The sequence below is a fragment of the Phoca vitulina genome, unplaced genomic scaffold (genome assembly GCF_004348235.1).
Source record: "Phoca vitulina isolate PV1807 unplaced genomic scaffold, GSC_HSeal_1.0 scaffold45, whole genome shotgun sequence".
NCBI lineage: Eukaryota > Metazoa > Chordata > Mammalia > Carnivora > Phocidae > Phoca > Phoca vitulina.
In genome coordinates this window covers 2,377,580-2,392,011 of record NW_022589748.1, presented here as the reverse complement: position 1 = coordinate 2,392,011, position 14,432 = coordinate 2,377,580, and the positions used below count along the sequence as shown (strand labels likewise).

Sequence of the window (14,432 nt, the reverse complement as noted above, 5' to 3'; positions counted from 1 at the left end):
AAATAAATAAATAAAATCTTTAAAAAAAAAAAAAAATGACGGAATATTCCAGTAATTGATATTATTGAAAAAAATGTGTTTTTTGCAGCTTTTTGCTCTTATGAGTTCTTCAGCAGTGAGTAGCCTTTGTTCTTTATCTTTGTACGATTGGGCAAATATTTTTGCATTATGAACTCCTAATGGATCAATGGATCAATGTTCATGAACTTTTCAATGTACTCATTTAACAGATACTGAGTACTACATGCCAGGCACTATTTAGCTGTTGGAGTTTTAGTAGTCAACAAAACAAACAAATCCTCCGTGGATCTAATCTCTTCCTGGGGACAAACAACACACATGATTTGTCAAATGATGATAAATACTTTGAGATAATAACTTTTTGTTATATATCAGGTTCATTTAAAAATTAAAATCCGCAAAAAAGTGAAATGGAGAAATGACTTTTTATAAGAATGTATTTTTTCTGTTTACAAAAAAACAGAAGTAAGCGTTCCTTACTTAAAAAAAAGACTCTTACAGAAATATGTAATATAGACAGTGAATGTCCTTCAGAGCCTTCCACTAAGACATTTCCTTTACTGAGAAAAATAATACAAAGGGGTGTGTGTGTGTGTGTGTGTATAGAAATGGTGTGACTTTCAGTATCACTGCGTATTAAACTTCCCTCCAAAAACATTCCCTTGTTGTGTTCCCACCAGCAGAGACTCATGTTTTTAAATTCAGAATTCTCAGGTCGGTTGTGAAGATGAACTGCTAATGGCAGAGATGCTTTTATTTCGGAAAATTTGTGCTAGCATCTGTGCTAAGTTTGTATTATGTATGCACAAGATTGTGTGTGTGTGTGTGTGTGTGTGTGTGTGTTTTAATTCCTGTGATGACTCCCAAAAGGCTAGTTTTCATACCCACTTCACAGCTGGGGGGGGGGGCGCATCTCAGAGATGCAGTCATTTGCTCAAGGCTAAGGGTGAAGCTGAGGCCTCACCCAGGACCGTCTGCTTCCAGAGCCCCTGCCTTCCTTTTGTGCTGTGTTATTCCTCCTTGCTTCCAATACCAAAGCACCAATAAGTATGTCTGTCTTTTTTAATTAAAAAAAATTTTTTTTGGTGTGGGGGACCTGGGTGGCTCAGTTGGTTAAGTGTCCGCCTCTTGATCTCGGCTCAGGTCTTGATCTCAGGGTCGTGAGCTCAGACCCCGCTTTGGGCTCTGCACTGGGTGTGGAGCCTGCTTAAAATCCTCTCTCCCTCTCCCTCTGCCCCCCACACCCCGCCTCACGCTCTCTCTGAAAGAAAAAAAAGAAAAGAATGGTTACCATAAAAAGCCATATGTAAATATTGTCCTCGGATGCAGGGAGGTGAATTGGGAGGGTGTGCAAGGAGAGCATACTCTCCTGGCTTAGGTGCCCCTAAGTATGTCTGTCTTGTATGTCTCACTGTACATTTCATTATAGTGTAAGGAACATAAGTGAAATGAGTATCTTGGGGAGATAGGTAATGCCAGTTCTCTATTATTATTATATAGGCTACAGAACAAAGCTGCTTTTTCTGTGCAGTTCTGTTGTCTGGCATTTGATAGAAATGTAGACTCACCAGGCAGGTGGGGAGAGGCTCCTGGGGCAGAGGTAGCTTACCGGCTTATCCAGGCATTGGCCCACGCCAGGCCTTCTGTCTTCAGCCATGAAGTGGGAAAAAGAATCCTGCTTCACCTCCTCCTGGGACAGTTCCAAAGGTGTTTATTTTTCAGCAGTTAATTCTTCCCACTCTTGGCAGTGTTTCCATCCCTGTGGAATGACACTTCAAAAACCTATCTTTGGCCCTCAGGGTCCAAGCTTCTATGTTTAGGGCCCGGTTCAGGTACTTGGGAATTCTGACACGGCGGGGAACCAACATAAACAGTTATTGCGGAGTGTGTGGGGTTCGTTCTTGAGATAATGCATGTGAAGTGCTCGTCTTTGGTGCTAAGCCCACCGTGTGCACTCAAGGGAGCACTCAGGTTGAGCTGCCTTTATTTGGGGGTCATGCCAGCCTCCACAGAAGAAGTGACATTTGATTTGGGTCTTGAAGGGTAGGTAGGAATTCACTGAGCCCACCAAGGCACACCTCCCCCCGGGGGGTGTAGGGTGTAGGTTGCATGAGGCTAGGAAGCAATTGGGGCTTCTCTGAAGGAGTCTTGTGAGCCATGCTAAGTGATGGGAAGGCTTTTAATTATTTATTTACTTATTTATTTAATATTTATTTTATTTTAGAGAGAGAGAGAACATGAGCAGGAGGGGCAGTGGGAGAGGGAAAGAGAGAATCTTAAGCAGTTTCCACACTCAGTGTGGAGCCCGAGTTGGGACTCCATCTCACCACCCTGAGATCACGCGACCTGAGCCAAAATCAAGAGCTGGATGCTTCACCGACTGAGCCTCCCAGGTGGGAAGGCTTTTCAATAGGTCAATGATGTGACTGGCACAGAGCAGCGTATTCTCGTATTGGCTTTTCGGACTTTCTTACTGTTAGTATCCTCCTTTCTGGGTGAATTCATCATTTGGGAATCTTACTCTGCTTCAATCTGTATCCTACTGTTTCAGCGTTCTGCATCCTCAAGGTGTTTTTCCTTCTCCCAGCCCCCTCCCCAGGTGAGGTGTTTACGTTAGTTGTGTGGTGTACCTGTCGGGATGCGTGCGTGTGTGTGTGTGAAGGTGGTGGAGGAGTCCCATGGGGCAAACCATGGCTCTTTGAAGGCTGGTCTGTTGGTTGGGTCCCCTGGAGCCGAATTCATCAGCTGGTTATGCCTGCTGCTGGTTGGTGTGGCAAGTCGGTTAACACTGGAGTAGGTTGTGAACAAAGCACCTGGGGGACCCAGTCCTTCTTCTGGGTGTCTTGTGGAGAAAACTGCTGATGTGGGGGTCTTGTTTCATTTATAAAGAGGTGACTGTGGTGGGGGAAATCTCCTTTAATTGGGGTGCTGGAGGGGAGAGGCATTCTGATCTTTGCTCAGCGTCTGTACACAGAGAATCAGACACACACAGCTCAGAGAATCAGACCCATGCCTCCCAGAAACGAATCAGTTTCAAGGCCAAACTGGACTATAGTGATGGGCCAAACGGTGGTGTCATCAGCCATGGATTGTTTCTCAGAGAATTGGATTCTTTAAGAGATCCTATGGTAGGGAAATAGAATGGAAAAAGTTGGCTTTTGTTACCTGGTTGTACTCACAGAGAAAGATGGACTCTGTGGGGTGTGCCCTCTGATGTGTGACTTACGTAATTTGCTTCTGGGTGAAATTTATGAATTATGTTTAGTCATTTTTTTTATCTCCCCTCATTTTATCTTCAGTGCCTTTTCCTATGACCCCCCCCCCCCCCCCCCCCCCCCCCCCCCCGCATTTACCAAGCTCTGCCTTCCACATGACCTGTTCCTTTGGTGCTGACGTAACAGCACTGTGACCTTGTGGTACTTCGATCCTTGCTAGCACACATCGTTGCATTGGGTAGGCTGGGTCTGTACAAAGGTTTGAGGGCTGGGTAGGAACATGTGAACTTGTGCTCACCTCTGAATTCAGAGGTGTTGACTCTATCCGTAGGTCACCTGGGGTCGGTTTCCAACACTGCAAACAGGGATGGTGGTTCTTGAATACACGGGAGAACCCATCAGCCAATTGTGCCCGGCTTCTTCGAGGGGTAGGGTTTAGATTGGGACACATTCCAGGCATCAGCAAGTTTTCCCATCCGGATTTGCAGTCCAGTGAGGAAGAGCATTTGTTGGTTTCAGTTAAGGGTTTCAGAACCTTTGTGATTGTTTAAGAAACCGAACAGTGTCTTGTGGACAGGTTGGGCGCAGGGCTTTACGTAATACGATTCGCAAACTCTAAAAAGTCGGTTAGCATGGCAACAGAGATGAAACCTCCCATCCCACCTGCGGGAACCCTCTGTCCTCTCCCGCCCCAGCTCCTCGCCAGTAATGTCTCTCTCTCCCTGTTAGTGACCTCACGGTCTTCCTGGTCCCTCATGCTCTAAAGACAGAAGACCGGTTGGCCTCTGCCTTCCTCTTCATTCTGGGTTTCCACCACCATGCAGTCCTGTCCGTTTTTCATCTTTGGCTCTCTCTCTCCCCACCTGCTGTGGTGTTATTGTAGCCCCTTCATTTCCTGCCGCGCTCGCCCCTAATTGGCCCCCCTGAGTCCATAATTCCTTCCCACTCCTCCCACTGCTTCTCAAGATCCATCCACGCTGGATTGATCTCCAAGCCCTGCTTGTATCACCCTTCCTTTGCTCAAAGATTGATGTCGCTGTCAGATTGTTTGCTGATTTTCCCTTCCTCCCCCATCTGCCCCCCCCAAAGGATACGGAAGTGGCTGGTAATAGAAGGAGCCTAATCCTCCCTCCCCCTAATGGCAGTATGGTTGGAACAGAATGTGAATTCATTGGGAACAGGGAACCTCCCCATCATTGCCACAAGAGTAAGCCAGTGCATGGTGCCAGGCCAGGCATAAGGTGGGCGCTCACTGGATGCTAACTGGCTGAACAGGGGAGAGAATGGGTGAATGAGTGATTATGACTTCTCTCTCCCTAGTCTCTTACTTCCTCCTGCATATGGACTGAGCCCAGATGTCAATGTTGGGTCTGATCTGTGTCTTTCAAGATTACTCTGAGGTGCAATATGAATTTTTGGGAGGATTTTAGTTTTCCATCTAGGTATGACAATTGAAATGTCTCAAGTTCCTCCTGCAGTTACTAGTTTATTCAATAATTCAGCAATGAATCATTTTATAATTGAAAAAGAGAAGGAACTTGGGTATCTCCCCCATAGTATTCTAAGTCTCTCTACATACTTCCAAATCATTACCTGGAGGCCAAAAATCTGAATCAATGTGTTTACTTAAAAAATGCTACTGAAATTAATAAGAGGGTTCTAGTGTAACCTTTGAGTGTCTGTTGTATGTCAGGTCCCATGCTGGGTATTTTGTGTCTCATGTAGTCATCAGAACACTGTGAGGGTGGTCAGTGATGGGCCCGAGGCTGTGATCATGTGCCTAGGGTCCCATTGTGTGGAGGTAGCATATCTGGGGTTTGAACCAAGGTCTGTCTACCTACAAGACCCATGTTCTTTCATGGCCCAACTGGGTTTTAAGTTAGTTGAATTCCAAGGCCAACACACTCCTCAGCCAAACCCCAAACCAAGGAAATAACTAAAAGCTGAGAGCCTAGTAATTGAGAGGACCCTGGGAGGCAGGTAATCGTATGATAAGGCAGTCAAGGGCAGCTGTTGGATTAAGCACAAAACTCAGTTCAGAGCTTCCCAGAAGGCAAGCCAAAGAAGGACGGGATTGAACAGCAAGCATTATTGGGAAAAGGAAGCAGGTCAGTTTAGCACGAGAAGCACTTTTCTCTGGGCCTTTATCCGGGGCTTATTGAATAAGGCAGTGGGCAGCAACTTCCATGCCCAGCAGGTATTTGTAGACCACCTGTGAGTACCAGGCCCTCTTAGAGGTGCTGGGACTGCACTTGTGTGTGGACAGGACCAACAGGATGATGGTGGCTCAGGCCCCCGGCAGAGGGAATGTTCCATACAACAGAGGAGCATGGCCCACAGGGAGCCCTTCCTGGGACCCTCTTGGGTAAGTGCAGAGAACTTCAGTCTCTATTGTAATACTGCATGGGCAGACCTTTGGGGGAATGGGAGCAAGAGAAGACTCTGGGCGGGATGTATTCCTGCAGGCAGAGGGGGAAAGCAGGAGAACCTGGGAGAGTGGGTGGGGAGAGTCCCTTTGCCAGAGGTTGGGAGGCAGGCAGGCCACGGTGGAGGTCATGAGGCTCTTAGCACATCCCACGTGCAGCGTCCTGCCATTGTGCTGGGAAAGTCGAAAGGCCTGGCTTGGCTTCTTCCCCTTAGTGAGTGACCATAGCAGAGCCAAGAGGTGTCAGAAGGCTGTTCTGATCCCGTCCCAGTGCTCCCGGCTGAAGGGCCAGCAGGCTGTACCTTTAAGTGCAGAGTGATGACTCTGGCCCGGGATACTGTGTGGATTTAGCCATTCGGCAGCTGTCAGCCGAGTGCCTGTGCCAGGCCTCCTGAGCACCGGGGCTCGGAGACTCAAGGAGCTCCCGCCCGACACCGGCCTCGCCCGCATCTCCGGGGGTGGCTTAATTTTGAGCAGCACTGTCACCTGACGGTACCGCCGGGCTGTTAACTGCCAGACGCACCCCAGGTCATTCAGCGAAGCAACTTCGAGCTATAACTTTGCCCTGTTCCGTAAAGGTTTTGCAGGGCAAAGAAAGGGAGGAGAGGGTGGTTCTGATGCCCGCTGGTCTGGGTTTGGAGCCTGACTCCACCGCTTATCCGTTCCCTGCCTTTGGACAAGGTGCTTTGTCCTCTGTGGTGATTACAGTTCCCGTACCTCAGAGAGTTGTAAGGATGAAATGAAATGGGAGAACGTCCTATTTCAGGGGCTTAACACATGTTAATTGTTACTACAGGTAGTATTTATGTAGATATAAATAGACGAGGCAAATAGAAAGTGATGGTGGGGGACCTAGGGTTATGGATAGTGTGTGGCTGCTAGTGGCGCTTGGAGTTTGTCCAGAGGTTCCCGATGTCCAGAGAAAGAGGGGAAGACAAATCAGGAACGCGGAGTGACTGCCAATGGGTACGAGGTTTTCTTTGGGGGTGATGGAAGTGTTCATGAATTAGATGGCAGTGGTGAGCGCACAGTGTGGGTGAACCACTGAGTTGTGTGCTCTAAAATGATGAATATTATGGTACGTGAATTAGATCTCCATTTTTAAAAATCCGGTTACTAGGCCACAAGTCCTTGGGGCGCCTGGGTGGCTCACTTGGTTAAGCCTCCAGCTCTTGGTTTCGGCTCAGGTCGTGATCTCAGAGTCCTGGGATCGAGTCCTGAGTCAGGCTCTGCGCTAAGCAGGGAGTCGGCTTGAGATTCTCCCCCTCTGCACCCTCCCCCGCTCACGCCTTCTCTCTCTCAAATGTATAAATAAAAAAAAAAAAAGAAAAATAGGCCACGAGTCCTTGAGCCGCTGGCTCCGCCCCCGGCCGCCCGTCCCCTCAGGCGGGTTGTGCGCACCTGCAGCGGACACGTGCACGGCTCACCACGTGTCTCTGAGCTTGCCCGTGTTTCTTAGCCCTCTTGAGAGGGGGCGACGTGTGTCGCTTCCAGCCTGAAGCATTGAAGAATGGGGGCTGATCCCTCTCACAGGGTTCCTCCCATCACAGCAACTTGGAATTTATCCACTGAGGTCGTGGAGTCACGTGGACAGAGCGGCTTGCCCTACTGAGTCCCCTTATGGGAGCCAAGAGCCGAGCGGAGGCACCTGGCCTTCGCCAGACATTGCGTCACGTTAGGCGGTGAGCTCCTCCTCGGGGTGTGTGTGGGGGTCGGAGGAAGACACCTTTTCCCAGTCCGGTGGCCTAGAGAAATGTCCTCCCTGCCCCTCCGCTAGGTGTGTCGTGTGATGTGGGTCGCCTCTTTCCCAGCAGGAAGCCACAGCAGTGCAGTGTGAGCCGTGGCTTTCGCAGCCCGTGCGGGGGCAGCTGCCTGTGGCCAAGTACGCAGCAGCTGTCCTGGCAACATCTGTCAGAGGGCGGCCTCAGCTGCCAGCCCCGGGAGCACTTCGCGTGACCCAGTATCCCAGGTGACAGCACAGTGTAACGTCAGCCCAGCACCAGAGGATTTTGTGTTTCACCCTCGAAGAGAACGTGGTCAGGGCAGTAAGAAACCGTTATTAGCTAATGGTTTAGTGCTGACGAGCAGTCTTGTAAATGGTCTGATCATCGTGGGTGCTTTTATAGACACCACAGGATGGTCCTCTAGCATCTGATTATTACGGACTTGCTCATGTTGTTGTGAGTTTTTAATAACCCTGTCCCCCAGATCTTGTGGCTTAAAAGCATGGCATGAGTCCACAGACACAGATCACGGAAATGACCTCGGTACACATTTGATCTGATGCGCAGCACGGCCGAATGTCAAGGTGAAGCACGGGCAGAGCGGGGGGTTCCACACATGCCATCTGAGGCCTCAGCCCCATGGCAGTCTCACCTGACCTCTGGTTAATATTGGCCTCCCGGGAAAGGGATGCCCACGTCCCCATCACAGTGTGCCGTCAGAACCCTGGCTTCCTGTCCTCTCGTAGGCAGGATGGTGGGTTGTGAAGCCGCTTGGCGGACAAAAAGAAGGCCTACTGCCTGCTCTGGATGTGGAGCTGTTGCCCAGAGCAGCCTTACGTGGCTACCTGGTCCTCGCTGCCCTAGCGCACTCAGGTTTTGCTGAATGGCACAGCCTACTGCTGGCCGAACCTAGGGTGACCCAGTGTGGGACCTCACTGGGACCACTGTGAGCCAGGAGTTGGACCACCCCCGGGATCATGACCTGAGCTGAAGGCAGACACGTCACCAGCTGAGCCACCCACGCGCCCCCAAGCCATACCTCTTGATCCTAAGTTGTTCTTGATCAGGTGAGAGAAGATGGGGAAGGAAGGAACTTTCCTACAAGGCAGGTGCGGCTTCCTGCCGTCACTGAGCATGCGTAGGAAGGAGCGGGGGCAGATTTTATGAAGGAAGTGGCACGTGAGTTCATCGTTGAAGACACAGCTTTGGTGGCTACTCTAGAAAAGGGAAGAACATTCTTAGGAGGAAGAACAGTGAAGAAAGAAGAGGCAGCAGTGTGAAAGATGTGTCTAGGGAAGCTGATGGGAAGGCCTTGCAGGAAGGATGCCGCTGGGTTATTTTTAAAAATTTTTTATTTTTAACCAATTTTTGACTTACAGAGAAGTTGCCAAAATGGTGCAAAACGAGTTTCCTTATATTTTTCACCCAGCTTCCCTTGGTGTTAATATCTTATAAAATTATAATACAGTTACCAAGACTAGGAAATTAACATTGGTATGGTATTATTAACTATAAACCTAGGGTGGGCAAACTTTTTTTTTTTTTTTAAAGATTTTATTTACTTGAGAGAGAGAGTGAACGAGAGAAGGAGTGTGGGGAGGGGCAGAAGCAGACTCCCCGAGGTCCGGGATCATGACCTGAGCCACCCAGGCACCCCCGGACAAACTTTTTCCGTAAAGCGCCAGGAAGTAAATACTTTAGGTTTCGTGGGTTGTAAGATGTCTGTACAAGTCCACGACTCTGGTGTTTTAGCAAGAAAGCAGTTGTAGGTCATCTGTAAATGATTGAGCATGACTGTATTCTAATAAAACTTTATTTTCAAAAGTAGTCAGCAGCCTGGGTCAATGCTTGACCATAACTTGCCAACCCCTGAACTAAACAACATCCCTTATTAAAATTTTACTAGTTGTTTTTCCACTAACGTCTTCCATCTGTCCTAGGGTCCTGTCCAAGATCCTGCCTTGCACCTAGTTGTCATGCCTCCGTAGTCTCTTCCCATCTCTGACAGTTCCTTCGCCTGTCCTAGCTTTGTTACCTCATAGAACTCACCCCAGTTGGGGTTTGACCAATGTTTTCTTGTGTTTGGAAGGAGGTAATGCATCTGTGGCAAGAAAACCACCAAGATGGTGCTGTGTCCTTCTGAGTACCTTGTCTCAGGGGGCTCATTACTAGTGACGTCTACCGTGATCTCTTGGTTGGGTTGGTGTCTGCAAAGCTACTATTTTCCTCTTTGTAGTTAATAAGTATCTTGGGAGAGAGAACTTTGAGACCGTGCAAATCCTGTTTCTCCCGGGACTTTTGCCCACTAATTTTAGCACATCCACTGGTAGGTCTCGTCTGCAATAATTCTTACTGGGGATCTGTCTAATGGCAATTACCTATTTCCCTCTTTCCTCCTACATTTATTAGTTGGAATCTTGTGAGGAAGAGCTGTGCCTTCTCTCCTATTGCTTTATTTATTTGATTATTTATGTCACTATGGAGTCATGAGTATTTATTTATTCTGCTGTTCAAAACCCAGTACTAGCGGTGAACAATTCAAAGAGGAAAAATTGAGGAAACAATCCCATTTACAGTAGCATCAAAAAGAATCAGATACTTGGGAATAAATTTAAACAAGGAGGTGGAAGACTTTTCCATGGGAAACTACAGAACGTTGCTGGAAGAAAATAAAAAAGACTTAAATAAATGGAAAGACATTTTGTGTTCATGGACCAGAAGTCTTAATATCATTAAAATGGTATTACGTCCCCCGCCCCCAAAACAGAACACAGATTCAGTGCAATCTCTATCAAAATCCTCATGGCTTTTTATGCAGAAATGGAGAAGCTGATCCTAAAATTCCTACAGAATTTCGAGGAACTTCAGATGGCCAGTCTTGAGAATGAAGAACAAAATGGGAAGACTCATACTTCCTGATTTCAAAACCCACCAGAAAGCTACAGTAATTAAGGCAGTGTGGTGCTATTATAAGGACAGACCTATAGGTCAATGGAATAGAATTGAAATCCAGAACCTAATTCATACATATATGGTTAAGTGATTTTTGACAAGAGTACCAAGGCCATTCGATAAAAGGAAATAGTCTTTTCAACAAGTGGTGCTGGGACAACTAGATATCCACACACAACAAGAATGAAGCTGGATACTTTACACCATATACAAAAATCAACTCAAGGTGGATCAAAGACCTAAACAAATGTCAGAGATATAAAACTCTTAGGAGAAAATATAGAGGTAAATCTTAATGACCTTGGACTTGGCAGTGGTTTCTCAGATATGACACCAGAACCATAGCAACAAAAGAAAAAGCAGATAAATTGGACTGTTTTGAACTGAATGTTTGTGTGCCCCTAATATTCATATGTTGAAATCCTAGCCCCTAATGTGATGGTATTAGGTAGGGCTTTGGCAAGGTAATTAGGTTATGAGGGTGGAACCCACATGAATGGGATTAGTGCCCTTATAAGAAGTCACAGGAGAGGGGGGTGCCTGGGTGGCTCAGTCGGTTAAGCAGCCGACTCTTGATTTTGCCTCAGGTCATGATCTCAGGGTCCTGGGATTGAGTCCCACATCAGGCTCCTGCTCAGTGGGGAGTCTGCTTGAGGATCCTCTCTCTCTCTCTCCCTCTGCCCTTCCCCCCACTCCCCTCTAAAAATAAATAAATCTTAACAAAAAAAGTGACAGGAGGGCTTGTTTCCTCTTTCTGCTTTCTGTCATGTGTGAATATGAGAAAGCAGCTATCTACAAGCCGGGCAGCAGGCTCTCACCAGACACTGGATCTACTGGTGCCTTGATCTGGATTCCCCAGCCTCCAGAACTGTGAGAAATAAATGTTTCTTGTTTAAGCTGTCTGGTCTAGGATATTTGTTAGAGCAGTCTGAGCTAAGACATGGACTTCATAAAAATTAAAAAACTTTGATGCATCAAAGGACCCTATCAAGAAAGTGAAAAGACAGCTCACATAATGGGGAGAAGTATTTGCAAATCATATATCTGATAAGGTTCAAGTATCTAGCATATGTAAAGAACACTCATAACTCGACAACAAGAAAAAACAACCCAATTGAGAAATGAGCAAAGGACCTGAACAGATATTTTTCCAAAGAAGATACACAAATGGCCACAAGCACATGAAAAATTCTCAGCATCATTTGTCGTTAGGGAAAGGCAGATCTAAATCACAGTGAGATACCACTTCACACCCACCGGCATGGCTATTTAAAACAAAAACTAAACCAGAAAAAACTAAACTGATGTTGGTGGGAACATGGAGAAATTGGAACCCTCGTATGTTGCTGATGGGAACGGGAAGTGGTGCATCCGCTGGGGAAAACAGCGTGGCAGTTCCTCCATGCGTTAAGCATAGCATGACCACATGACCCAGCAATTCCGCGTCCAGTTATCTACCTGGAGAATTGAGAACAGGCACTCACACAAAGGCTTGTACGTGAATGTAGCAGCATTATTTGTGATAGCCAAAAAGTGAAAACAACCCAAATTCCATCGTCTAATGAATGAATAAGTGTGGTAGATCCGTACGTCGGACTAGTAGTCAGCCGTAAACAGGAGTGAATGGCTGACACCTGCTACAATATGGTGAAGCTTGAACACGTGATGCTCAGTGAAAGAAGCCGGTCACAAAGGACCTGCTGATCGTATGATTTCATTCATGTGAAATGTTTGTAATAAGGAAATTCACAGAGACAGACAGTAGATGAGAGGTTGCCAGGGGCTGGGCGATGGGGATTGATTGCCTCCTGGGTACTGTGTTTCCTTTGGGGTGATGAAAAACTTCCGTAACTAGGTGGTGGTGACGGTTGTGCGTCATTTAAAAAAAATTTTTTTAAAGATTTTATTTATTTGTCAGAAAGAGAGCACAAGCAGGGGGAGTGGCAGGCAGAGGGAGAAGCAGGCTTCCTGCTGAGCAGGGAGCCTGATGCAGACTCGATCCCAGGACCCTGGGATCATGACCTGAGCCGAAGGCAGACGCTTAACCCACTGAGCCACCTAGGCATCCCAGTTGTACATCATTTTGAATGTACTCAATTCCACTATACTATACACTTTAAGATGGCAAATTTTAGGTTATGTGTATTTTGCCACAATAAAAAAATACCATAGAAATGAATTACACCCCCCCCCCCATCCAAGAACATTATTTATTTGGGTGCTTAAATTGTTCTAGCTTTAGCCATCAGGACCTCCATTGAGATGTCTCCTGGTTCAAGCCCCGTGTTTCCTTGAGCTTTTCCTTAATTTACAGCACTAGAGACGTTCCAGGCTTCTTTTGTTTTCCCATGCACCAGCCCTGGAACCAGCTAGTTCTTTAAGAAACCCTGGTTCCTTTTATTGGAGAATGGTCTTTAGAAACCAAAATGTGGGTGCTCGGTGACAATGCTGATTTTCACTCTGATCTGCCCCAGAGAATAGGAATGGGAGGGACAATAATCCAGCATTCTTTGCGTGTCTGCAGTTTCCCCCATGTTACTCTCCCATAGCCCTGTTAGAGTTCTCCGCGGTGGTGATACTCCACTTTAGATAGGAAAGTGGCCGAGGGATGTTGAGATTTGCCCAAAGTCCTAGAACTATTAAGTGGCAGAGCAATTTTTTTTTTTTTTTTTTTATATTTTATTTATTTATTTGACAGAGAGAGACACAGCGAGAGCAGGAACACAAGCAGGGGGAATGGGAGAGGGAGAAGCAGGCTTCCTGCCGAGCAGGGAGCCCGATGTGGGACTCGATCCCAGGACCCTGGGATCATGACCTGAGCCGAAGGCAGACGCTTAACGACTGAGCCACCCAGGCGCCCCAATGGCAGAGCAATTTTGAACTGGTGCTTTTCCGCCTAAAGCTGTGAGCCCACTTTCCCTTCAGGCCCTTCTGGACGCTCTTCCCCCCGCACCTTTCTATGACCTGCCATTTTGTGCCTCCCTCGGTCGAGAAGCCCTCCCTAGCCACTTGGACTCACACCAGCCTCACCCAGCTGTGAACTGGCACTGGCCATCTGTACTGTTCATTCTGGCAAGGAAATAACCACCACTTGTGTCTCTTCACGGGAGGGGCAGAGAACATTCCCTGACTTAGTTTGTCCTCGCTTATATGGCCAGCACAGTGCTGGGCACATAGCATACTTGATGGATGTGGAAGAGCCGCTCTTTAGTATGAGTGGGGTGTTTCACCTCAAGGCAGTTTTACCTTTGACCCTTGTCTTCTATGTCCTCAACCACCAGCGTGTCTGTGATACTTCACATAATGTTTCCACAAGCATCATTGGTGCGAAAGCCAGGCAAGGACTGATAGCCCATCTCATTGGCCAAGCCTCGGTGAGGGGAAATGATTTACTAAGATGGTGGGAACGCCAGTACCCAAATTTGGGTCTCTGAACTCCCACCAAGTCCCACACCCTTTTCATCATGGCCCTCTGCCCGTTTGGCTACTAATACTGTTTTATAATCAAGTGGACTAGAGAGAAATCAGAGAAAGAAAACAGAGCTGGGGCTGTTTTGCTCCCCTCAGTGTTACAGTCCCTTCTCTGTGAAACCACTTCTGGCTAGAAAAGTCATGATTTTATTTTTTTTAATTATTATTTTTAAAGATTTTATTCATTTGAGACACAGAGAGAGCGCGCGCACAAGAAGGGGGAGGAGCAGAGGCAGAGGGAGAAGCAGGCTCCCTGCTGAGCCAGGAGCCCGATGTGGGGCTCGATCCCAGGACCCTGAGATCATGACCTGAGCTGAAGGCAGATGCTTAACCATCTGAGCCACCCAGGTGCCCCGAAAAGTCATGATTTTAGTAGAAGCTCAAATATGACTTTTGGAAAGTAACCTTGGTTTCCTTTGCTGTGACGGAAATAGAGGACTCCCAGAGTCAGTAGACGAGGCAGAAGGAGGGACTCCCTTTCTTTAGGGGATCCTGGAATGGGGGGGCATTTGAAATTTTGACCTAATACTGTCATCGTGGAGGAATACATGAAAGGTAGGTAGGTTTTTGTTTTGTTTTGTCTTCCTGCTAAAATAATCCAGGCTATTCTTCACGCCAGAAGAC

At 47.3% G+C, this 14,432-nt stretch overlaps 1 protein-coding gene across 3 annotated transcripts in view; it reads left to right on the top strand.

Annotated features, from left to right (window-relative positions):
• LOC116648646 (NADPH--cytochrome P450 reductase) overlaps positions 1 to 14,432 on the top strand; it is a 60,592-nt gene that overhangs the window by 3,659 nt on the left and 42,501 nt on the right. The gene's annotated exons all lie outside the window — the stretch shown is intronic.